The following is a 12,242-nucleotide window of genomic DNA, read 5'->3' as shown; positions in this document are numbered from 1 at the left end:
ACATTTTTTACTATGGTACTAGATACACTAGAAAAAGAGACCTGTGTGATGCTATGGAGTGATCTTATGATAAACTATTTATATTTTGAATCAAATTATGATTATATAATTTTCAAAATTACTGTGACTTTATTAAGCTTTTTATATATTTTGAATTCACATTATCATTATAATATTCACTAATATTTCCCAGTATCTCTAAATAAATATAAGAACTGGATCATCATATTATTTGAGGATAAAATCACGTTGCATTAGTTACATATTTTTCTTCCAAAAAGATAGAAATTAAGAGTTAAATAATAAAAAGAGTAATATCAATACGTGAACTTAAGGAAAACATGCCATGGAGCATTACCTTAATAATGATGATTCTTGGATAAAATTGAGAATTTGTTTGATAAATGTTTTTTCTTTCCTTTTGTCATATCGAATTTTAACATTTATTTAAGCAACTTGAACTCAATTTATTGAAGAAAACAATTTTTTTGGGTAATTTTGTTGAATGTAAATCATTTTCATTTTCAGAGAGTTGTTCTATTCTTTGTAATTTTGTAAAATCATAATCTCATGTTATATCCTCTTGATGATTATTAGAGTAATAAGAACCAAATGAAAGAACTGTGAAAAAAAAAATTACGTAACCAAGGAAACTAAATAATCATGTGAAGAAAAAGGAGAGAATTAAAATTTTAAATATATTTTTTAAAGAATAACTCATTGAGTGACATGTGGCTAAAGAGACTCGCCATGTTATTGCGGTTAAAAAATATAAAAATGTATATAATCTTGGAATTAATCTGATCACCATATAAGTATTGTAAATAATTTAATCGATGTGTTTGACAAATTTAATGTATATTATGTAACATATTTATTAACAATATCATCAACCAATCATTATAAGTGAAAATATAACATGATTTCTTTAGTAGTCAGTAATTAAAAATGAAAGTTCATCATTACATATGTGTCATATCATTTACGAGCACTAAGTACCCACTATTTGATGAACTTCTTGCCCAAAAAAAGAAGAAAAGAGAAGAAAGCTCCTCGTTGCAAAACCCTCACTTGATGATCGAATCACCTTTTTTCTTTTCCTATTACTTGTAGAATTGTAACCGAGAACTTACTCAATTTAAGACATCAAAGAAAAGTAAAGAATCGGAATTGAAAAGTTTTAATTTCTTTAAGAAAATTCTCAAGAAGGTCTAAGGTGCAATCATTTTGACAGTGGTTGCACCATACATAAAAGTAAATTACTGATATGTAGCAAAATAATTCAATTTTAAGTAAATTACACGTCTTTCAAGTAAGTTACACGTATTTTAGAAAATTAACTAGGATAAATTATTTAGATTATTAGTAAATTACTATATTTGAAGTAAAATGCACAGTTTTCGAAGAATTTTTACTTACGATGCTAATAAATTACAATGATTTTGAGATAACTTTACTTAAACTTTTAGTAAATTAGTTGAGTGCACCATGCCACTACTTTTAGTGATGGCACCTTAGAATCCCTCAAAATTCTTCGTAAAGAGTCTCATCTTTATTTGTGCAAACAAAAGCAAAGAAGTGAGGGCTTTAAAATATTTTTTTTGTTTATCCACTCAATAAATGACAAGTAGCTACAAGAGGAGTTTAGCTTACTCAATTTCAGTTATCAAGGACAAGAAAAGAATCAGAATTGAGAAGTTTTGATTTCTTTAAAAAAATTCTCTTTAAAATGTTTCGTCTTTATTTGTGCAAAAAATGCAAAGTAGAGAGAGTTTTAAAATATTTTTATGTTTTTGCACATAACGAATGACAAGTGGCTAAAGGAGGAGTTACTTTTGTAACTCTCCCTTAGCTTAGAGATATATAGATAAATTCCTACTTATTTGTTTCTAGTATGATTTAAGAATATCTTCAGTGAGATCACGGTGTCCTTAACTTATTAACTAAAATTAATCTCATTTTTAAATTAGGATTGTAATTATTGAAATAAATTAATTTGTAAATTCTAATTGGGTCGGGTATTTCTTAGGTACCGAGGGAAAGGTTCCTTAGTATTTTGATGGAACTATATGGGGCTTGGTAACTTCGTCTATCGGTAATTACCACCGAGGAAATATTTCCTTGGTATATTGATGGAATACCTAAGGACGGTTCTGTACCCAGGGAGAGGAAGATATCCCTCGGTAACTCCTCAGTAAATATAGCTAGGACAGTTTTATTGACGTAATACCAATGAATGCTTTTGCCGGTAATCTCGCCCATTTTTTACAATGATTTATGGTGCGTTTGATTTTAGAGTTAAAGTAAGTTTGATTTTGATTTTGATTTTGATTGTGGAAAAGGACAAATGAGATGGGATTGTAAATTTGACTTGGAAAACATGTATTTTTGTTGTGTAGTGTGTTGAGTTAAAATCAAAATCATGATTCTAAAATCAAACTTACAAATCAAACGGGGCCTTAGTGTTAGTTTGGTCCTAGGCAACAAGCATGGAGTGCTTTTAGCATATTTCAGAATCCTGTGCTGCAATAAGTACAACTGACTTTTTGGAAGTTCTAATTATTGTTGAACTCAATTAATTTGCTTGAGTAGTTTATCATCAAGTCAAGCACATATATATCAGCAAGGAACTTAGTGTTGTAGTAAACCACACTGATGCGAACCCCACGAGACCTGCCGCAAGACCCGACAACAAAGACTGGAAATCGAACCCGGATCGCCAATAGAGATTAAGAGGGATGGAATACTGACCCGATGGTTATAGAAAACCAAGAACTAATATTATAAAGAAATGGAATATTGACCCGATAGTTATAGAAAACCAAGAACCAATATTATAAGTAGTCGAGAATTACAAGCATCCAAGCTTACAATCTCGGAAGGTTGCCAAAGAACAACTTAAAGGAAAATTCTCACCAGCGTAGTATGAAAAGTGCCCCTAATCAGCTATTCAGCCTCCTTTATAGAAGCCTAGCAGAATCTGGAAACTATTAAACTTGGCAACTGGAATATCTTTAGTTTCTTAAAACCGGAATTAATAGAGGAAACTAAATAAAGGCCCCTCTAGAATATTTGGCAGTCTTTTTATTCCTTCTTTAGCATCTTTTGGCTTTCCTTATGCGTCTACTCTAATCTTGGATGGGCTATTGACCATCTCAAGACAAGTTAATTGGGTAAGGCCCTTTATGGACCCAATCGAATTAGTTTCCTCTTGGCCCAAAAAACCCGCAAACGAGCTCTCCACAGCTTGCTGGATTTGTCTTGCCTTCGCTCGTGTGATTGGTCCACTCGGAACATGCAAGCCTCCAAGATCTTGTGCATCAGCTCCCTCTTCACGAATCCAACTTCCGAGCTCGTGTGCTTCAGCCTCATCATCGTGCCTACGATCCTCATCACGAAGTTCTTCCGACCTAAGCTCGTCGGTTTAACCCAGAGTCGTATCATTCCCCCTCTCTTAAAAAGGATTCGTCCTCGAATCTGAACCTGCATCAAAGGGAGAAAGATCAGAAACATTAAAAGTCGAACTTACTTGATACTCACTTGGAAGATCAATCTTATAAGCATTGTCATTGATCTTATCTAGAACTTGAAATGGTCCATCTCCACGTGGATTCAACTTGGAATTCCTCAGACTCGGAAATCTCTCCTTCCTTAAGTGAACCCAAACCCAATCTCCAGGTTGAAAAGTGACCCGCTTCCTTTCTTTGTTGGCTCGGGTTGCTGCTTGTTCATTCTTCTTCAAAATGTTTTGCCGAGTCTCTTCATGAATCTGCTTCACCAACTCTGCCTTTTTCTTTTCATCAAGATTTGAAAGCTCATTTACAGGTAAAGGAATCAAGTCCAATGGAGTTAATGGATTAAAACCATAAACAACCTCAAATGGTGAAAACTTTGTAGAAGAATGCACAGTCCTATTATATGCAATTCAACGAATGAAATGTAATCTTCCAAGCTTTCAAATTCTTTCCAATTACAGCGCGCAACAAAGTGCCCGAGGTTCAATTGACAACCTCGGTTTGTCCATCTGTTTGTGGGTGACAGGTAGTAGAAAACAACAAAGTTGTTCTCAACTTAGCCCACAGAACTCTCCAAAAATGACTCAGAAATTTTGCATCCTTATCACTCACAATCGTCTTAGGGAATCCATGTAAACGCACCACTTCCTTAAAGAAAAGATTTGCCACATGAGTAGCATCATCAGTTTTATGACAAGGGATAAAGTGTACTATTTTTGAAAATCTGTCAACAACTACAAAGATAGAATCTTGACTATTCTTAGATTTAGGCAGACCCAAAACAAAATCCATGGAGACATCAATCCAAGGGTGACTCGGAACTGGTAATGGCATGTAAAGTCCATGTGGATGAATTTTCGATTTAGCCTTCTTACACGTGGTGCACCTAGAACAAATTCTCTCGACATCTCTTTTCATGTGAGGCCAAAAGAAGTGCTCCTTCAGAATGTCCAAGGTCTTAGCAACTCCAAAGTATCCCATCAACCCTCCCCCATGAGACTCTCTAACAAGTAATTCACGCATGGAACTCTTTGGAATACATAGCCTATTTTCATGAAACAAATATCCCTCATGCCTATGAAACTTATCAAACACTCCCTTTTCACACGCAGCAAACGTAGCAGCAAAATCAGGGTCATGCTCATACAACTCCTTAAAATGCTCGAACCCAAGAAACTTAGCTCCAAGAGTTGAAACAAGGGCATACCTGCGAGATAAGGTATCGGCTACCATATTCTCCTTACCTTGCTTGTATTGGATCACATATGGGAACATCTCAATGAACTCAATCCAACGTGCATGTCTGCGATTCAACTTACCTTGGCCTTTCAAGTGCTTCAGTGATTCATGGTCCGTGTAAATGATGAACTCCTTAGACCACAAGTAGTGCTGCCACGTCTCCAGTGCTCTCACCAGCGCATATAACTCCTTGTCGTAGGTAGAGTAGTTCAAAACAACCCCTTTAAGCTTCTCACTGAAATAGGCAATGGGCCTCTGGTCTTGCATAAGTACAGCACATACACCAATTCCAGAAGCATCACATTCGATTTCAAAGGTTTAGAGAAATCTGGTATAAGTAGCAATGGAGCTGAACTTAGCTTTTTTTTTAATGTATTGAAAGCCTTCTCTTACTCTTCTCCCCACTTGAACCCAACATCATTCTTGATGATTTATGTCAAAGAAGCAGTAATGGTACTGAAGTTCGACACGAACCTTCGATAGAATCCCGCTAGGCCATGGAAACTCCTCACTTCAGCGATAGTGGTAGGTGTAGGCCAATCCTTGATTGCCTTTACCTTCTCTTCATCAACCTCTACGCCTCTGGAACTAACAACGAAACCAAGAAAAACAACTCTATCCAAGCAAAAGCTATACTTCTTGAGATTAGCATACAACTTCTCAAGTCTTAATGACTCAAGGACACATCTCAAATGTTCAACATGGTCATGCAAACTCTTGCTATATATCAGAATGTCATCAAAATAGACAACCACAAATTTCACAATGTAAGCACGCAAAGCATGATTCATAAGACGCATAAAAGTGCTGGGTGCATTAGTTAAACCAAATGGCATTACCATCCACTCATACAATCCATGCTTGGTTTAAAAAGCTGTTTTCCATTCATCACCTTCTTTCATTCGAATCTGGTGGTACCCACTCTTCAAATCAATCTTAGAAAATATAATGGAACCGTGCAATTCATCCAACATGTCATCTAATCGAGGAATGGGATGTCAATATTTTACCGTGATCTTGTTCACAGCTCGATAATCGACACACATCCTCCAAGTCCCGTCTTTCGTTGGAACGAGTAGAACAGGGATAGCGCATGGGCTCATACTTTCTCGAACATGTCCTTTGGCCACTAGCTCCTCAACTTGCCTCTGAAGTTCTTTAGCCTCTTCCGGACTACTTCGATAGGCTGGTCGGTTTGGAATAGGAGCTCCTGGAATAAGATCAATCTGATGCTCAATCCCTCTTATTAGTGGTAGTCCCGGCGGCATTTCTTCAGGAAAGACATCTTCGAATTCCTGCAAGAGAGAAATAGCAACACTAGGCAAAGTAGAGTTAAGGTCAGAAATAGAAAGATAGACCTCCTTGTATAAGAACAAGATCATCGGTCTATTAGCCTTATAAGCACCCTTAAGCTCTCTTTCTTTTGCATAAAAACTCAATTTCCTCTCATTTTTTTTTCTGAACTCTCCATCTTTTCACTCTTTTTTTTTTCACATTCTCTCCACTTTCTTTTCTCTCAAGATCACTCTCTTTCTCTTTTTGTTTTTCAGCCACTTTCTCATTCTTCTCACTAAGAGACCTTTTAATTCGAATCTGATCCTCAAACACTTGAGTCGGTGTCAAGGGTGCAAGTGTTACTTTCTTCCCGTCCTTTACAAATGAATATCGGTTCCTATACCCATCATGTATCACTCTCTTGTCGAACTGCCATGGTCTCCCAAGCAACATATGGCTAGCACTCATTGGTACAACATCACAAAGAACCTCATCCCGGTACTTTCCAATACAGAAAGACACAAGAACCTATTTATTTACCTTCACTTCACCGCATTCATTCAGCCACTGGAGTTTGTACGGCTTGGGATGTTTTTGGGTATGCAAACCGAGCTTGTCTACCATCAACTTGTTGGCCACATTCACGCAACTTCCTCCGTCAATAATCAACCCACAGACACGATCCTTCACATGGCAACGAGTGTAGAAGATATTCTCCCTTTGCACCTCATCACCATCCTCTCTAACTTGAACATGTATGGCTCGCATGATAACCAAGGCTTGACCTTCAACCGCATGCTCGACATCACTAGCATCTTCGAGTGGATGCATTAAATCACTATCTTCTTCTTCTTTAGTCTCGATATCCCCACTCTCCATCATAATCATGGTCCGCTTGTTCGGACATTGGGAAGCAATGTGACCCGAGCCCAAACAACGAAAATATTTGATATCACGATTTCTTTGAGGTTCAGAAGAAGTTTTACCCTTATCCTTGCTGTTGGCTTGGGTCTTGTAGGTGTCTCCCTTTGGCTTACAATCAGTCTTCTCGTCCGGTTTTGTAGAAGAACCCTACTTCGATCTCCAAGACGCTGAACCAGAAGCTTCTACCTTTGAAGATGTTCGACCCCCTCTCTTGAGTTGCCTCTCAACCTTCATGGCCATGTGTACCACGTCGTCAATCTCCACGTAATGTTGCAGCTCAACTACATTGGCAATCTCCCGATTAAGGCCACAGATGAATTGAACCATGGTTGCTTCTCGGTCCTCCTCAACATTAGCACGTATCATGGCTATTTCCATCTCCTTGTAATAATCCTCCATCGACTTGGAACCTTGCTTCAAACTTTGCAACTTCAAGTGCAAGTCCCGATAATAATAGGCAGGAACAAACCTTCTTCTCATTACTGCTTTCATTTCCTTCCAAGTATCAATACGAGGCTCACGATTCCTGCGTCTACTCACAGTTAATTGGTCCCATCAAACAATGGCATAATCAGTGAAAGCAACTACAGCCAATTTAACTTTCTTTTCCTCTGAATAATTATGACAATCAAACACAAGCTCAACCTTCCTCTCCCATTCGATGTAAACATTGTGATCGTTTTTTACCTTGGAATGGAGGTATGATCAGCTTAATCGAACTTGTATTATAGTCTACGGCATCTCTTCTCCGGTGCTCCCTACAAACGAAATACCTTGGTCTGACTCCTCTTCATCTACCTCTCCCCCAAGTGGCATCGGAGGCCACTTCCTCTTCTTCATCATATGCCTCTTCATCAAAAGTATCAACGGATGGTTGTCGGTGGGGCCTCCTAATTCGTGGCACCGGCGCAGGTTGTAGCCGTTCCAACCGTTCGTCTTGCCTATCCAACCTTTCTCGGAATTCACCGAAAACCATGTTCATGCGCTCAAACTGTTGTTGCATGGCTCGTAACGTCATGTTAAGATCAGGGCCTCTGTCGTCTCCACTATTTTCCTGTGACATGATAAAATATGCAATTATAGGATCCTCACGCGCTCCCTCACGTGTTTACACTCAGCAAGATGCCACTCAAAACACTCGTGTTTTCACTCAAAATAGGCTTTTATCCTCTGATGTTCTCACACACTCTTGCCTTTTTCCTCTCTTAATTTCCTCTTCAAAGTTCTAGGGCAACTAATCAATCCGATCGCAAGGCGGAAAACGAGTTCAACCCGAACAACTTATAATATTAGATCCCGAAAAAAAAAACTATATTTTGATTCAAAGAAAATGATATGACACAATCTGACCCAACGACGTAGTTTATAGATTGATAGAAGATACTGAGTACGGAAGAGGATCAAAATATATGTGAAGGAATGAGACCAAACGCACAAAGATAGGATGGACACAAATACGATCAGAGAAAAAAAAAACAGAATGAGAGCAACTATGACAGGTCAACTTAGGCCAAGACGATTAGAACACAAAGACAACAAATTGTGCAATAAATTTTTCGCCCATGAAGACAGCAAATGGTGCTATGAACAACACCCAATGATACCTCCTTTTTTTTCACACTTTTTCTTTCTTCTTTCTTCTTTTTTTTTTCTTTGTTTTTTTGACGATTTAGATAGCTAAGAACAGATCAGACAAGATTAATAGCAAGGATAGAAATGGAAGCTATATCTAAAGATTCTAGAATAAAGAATAAGAAAAGAACAAGGATAGATGAAACCTCGATTTGGAGCTTAGGCTCTGATACCAAATGATGCGAACCCCACGAGACCTGCCGCAAGACCCGGCAATAAAGACTGGAAATCGAACCCGGATTGCCAATAGAGATTAAGAGGGATGGAATATTGAATCGATGGTTATAGAAAACCAAGAACCAATATTATAAAGAAATGGAATATTGACCCGATGGTTATAGAAAATCAAGAACCAATATTATAAGTAGCCGAGAATTACAAGTATCTAAGCTTACAATCTCGGAAGGTTGCCGAAGAACAACTTAGAGGAAAATTCTCACCAGCATAGTCTGAAAAGTGCCCCTAATCAGCTATTCAGCCTCCTTTATATAAGCCTAGGAGAATCTGTAAACTAATAAATTTGGCAACTGTAATATCTTTAGTTTCCTAAAACTGGAATTAATAGAGGAAACTAAATAAAGGCCCCTCTAGAATATTTGGCAGTCTTTTTATTCCTTCTTCAGCATCTCTTGGCTTTCCTTATGCGTCTACTCTAATCTTAGATGGGCTATTGACCATCTCAAGACAAGTTAATTGGGTAAGGCCCTTTATGGACCCAATCGAATTAGTCTCCTCTTGGCCCAAAAAACCCGCAAACGAGCTCTCCACAGCTTGCTGGATTTGTTTTGCCTTCGCTTGTGTGATTGGTCCACTCGGAACATGCAAGCCTCCAAGATCTTGTGCATCAGCTCCCTCTTCACGAATCCAACTTCCGAGCTCGTGTGCTTCAGCCTCATCATCGTGCCTACGATCCTCATCACGAAGTCCTTCCGACCTAAGCTCGTCGGTTTGACCCAGAGTCGTATCACACACCATTTCTGATAGAAAATTCTCTTGAAAACGGATGGATGCAGTCAAACTTTTGATGGAACTGAGATAGTGTTCTGCTGAAAAAATTATAGGAAATTCAAACATCCAACGGATCTTGCAATTTTTTCTTCAATTTTTAAAGGATTTTCAACGAAATATTAAAACTAACTATTCAAATTATGCCATAAATTCAATTTTTTAAAAAATTAGATTCTAGAGATTACAAACTGGGGCAACCTGAGTGAGAAACGATTCAGGCCCAGTGCTCCAATCGGGTCGGCCCTTGCATCCGCGTGCAAAATTATAATTTCGTGAGGCATGGTACGAATTTTGTGACTATTTATTGTAAATAGATTTTTGATGGAATATTATAACTAACTTTTAAAATCATGTCGAAAATTTTACAATTCTTTTTTTTACCTAAAAAATTAATTTTGAAACTGTATGAGGGCCAGCTTGAGTGAGAAACCGATTCAAACCCTGTGCGCCAACCGGACCAGCCATGCATCGGGGCACAAAACTATAATTTTGTGAGACATGAGGGATGTTTCTATATTTCCTAGATTTCCACTATGATAATAGTCCATTTCTTTTCTTCTTTTTCTTTTCTCTCTCTGTTTTTTTTTTTATTTTTCCTTCTTCTAACAAAAGAGATCTACTCATCTAATATGATAAAATAAAAAATTTAATAACTAATAAAAGAGCACAAACAGTCTCATAATAAGAATCAAACTTGTAATATTTTTTATCAATTTTCTTTTCTCAATCATATTTAATTGCTATTATTTGCAGTTGCCCCAAGGGGCCAAATCAGCCAAGGTGCCAAGGTTTTTCTAGAATAAATGGCTTTCCTACTATTTTGAAAATATAATTTACAAATCGATTCAATTTTTGGAGATAATTTCTGAGAATAAAACCGATACCTCCACATGATCTAGCATAATCCGGATGTTTATGAAGCTAGGCAGTTGTCCCATGACAATATCTTATGAAGACACATATCCAACTAATATAAAAGTACTAAAATACAATTGTCGAAAAATATTTTAGAATAATTTATAAATTCTTACAATAGAGAATAGAAGAAATGATTTTTATAAGCACATATAATCTATTGAAGAAAAATCATATTTTTAATCGCTAAAATCAACATAAACATAGTTTTGAAACAATTTACTAAACACTATTTTTACTTAAAACTCAATAAAATAGCACTTATTTAACTTTCACTGTGAATGAAGCCTAAATATTATGTTAACGCGAGCTTCACCTCAAAATGTCACAAAGAGGGAATAATCTATTGAGGATATTAATTCTACGTGTAAAAGATAAATCAAAATCTATTAGTTTATATGAGATTTTGATACCAATTCTTATGAATTTGAGTTTTTAAGTGAAAATATATCCAAATCTATATGAGCCTAGTAGAATTTCAATATGATATTAGAATTTAGGTTACGCGTATGCGCGCTCGAGCATGGTGTACACCCACACCAGGCCAGACCCAAATTAGCGTGGAGAGCTCGAATCAAGGCACAGTTGAGCTGGAATTAGCGTGGAGGTGCTGGAGCTGCTTGGGGGAGTAGGAGCCGTGCTGCAACAGCTTTGCTCGGAGAGGACGGTCCCAGAGATAGATTCACAGAGAGCATCCGGAAAGGAGAGAACTTGAACAGATCGAAGGGGAGTATTTGCCAGAGATCGAATGGGAGCGATCGCAAGCCTTGATGCACCTTCGATCAGACAATTAACGACTAAAGTAGCTCCACTTAGGGTGGAGGAGCTCACTTAGAGCACATCAAACGGTCGAGAGCGACACTAGAGCTGGAGCTGGTCGATGGCAGGGGAGTAGCGGGAGAAAAATCTGCAGCGGGAGCTGGAGCTAGTCCTCAGAGTAGCTTTGTGGAGGACCGTGTTGCCAAAAGAGATGCCAAGGAGATGCCATAGTAGCTTCACCAGAGATTTAGTTGGGGAGACGATGGAAGAAGATGAAGTTTCGGGAAAGACGATGGGGAGGGAATGTGTGCCTATTCTGTGGTACTCTGTTTGGGGGGATTTTATTATTCTTTTAGTCTTTCCTGTTTTTTATTTTATTTGTGACAAAATTGTGACGGATCTTCCTGACGGTAAGAGTTCATCACAAGTCCGCCACAAAACTAGTTGTTATGCGTAAGCTTGTCAGAAATCCGTTACAACTATTCTCGGATTTGTAAATATGCAGTTGTGACGGACACTTGTGTCACTATTCCGTCAAAATTGTATAAAAAATTCTTGCATATTCATCCATCAGGAATTCATTAGTAATCCATCACAAGTTGTGACAGAAGTTTTTCGTCACAACTGCCCCATTTTCTTGTAGTGCTCTCAAAATATATTTTGATAGGTTATGTTTCATTTTTGTAATTAAAATAATATTTTTTATAAATTTCAAAAATATCGGTGGGCATTTTTATAAGAATTTGATTGGCAAGAGTATAAGAAACAAAACATTTAAAATATTAAGGAAAAATTGAACAAAAAAAGAGTTAGGATAAAAGAACAACTTTAAAAGGTTGAAGAGCAAAGTTAAAATCTTCTCTAATAAAAAGTATGATAAAAGAACGAAAATAAAAAAAGTAATTAAAGATGTTGGATAAAAACGAACCAAGAAAAATGAAAAGGACTAAAACAGAAAATAATCAAAGGCATAGT

Source organism: Punica granatum, chromosome 3 (genome assembly GCF_007655135.1).
Source record: "Punica granatum isolate Tunisia-2019 chromosome 3, ASM765513v2, whole genome shotgun sequence".
Taxonomy (NCBI): domain Eukaryota; kingdom Viridiplantae; phylum Streptophyta; class Magnoliopsida; order Myrtales; family Lythraceae; genus Punica; species Punica granatum.
The sequence above is the reverse complement of the archived record's forward strand: the minus strand, read 5'-3'. Positions refer to the sequence as shown.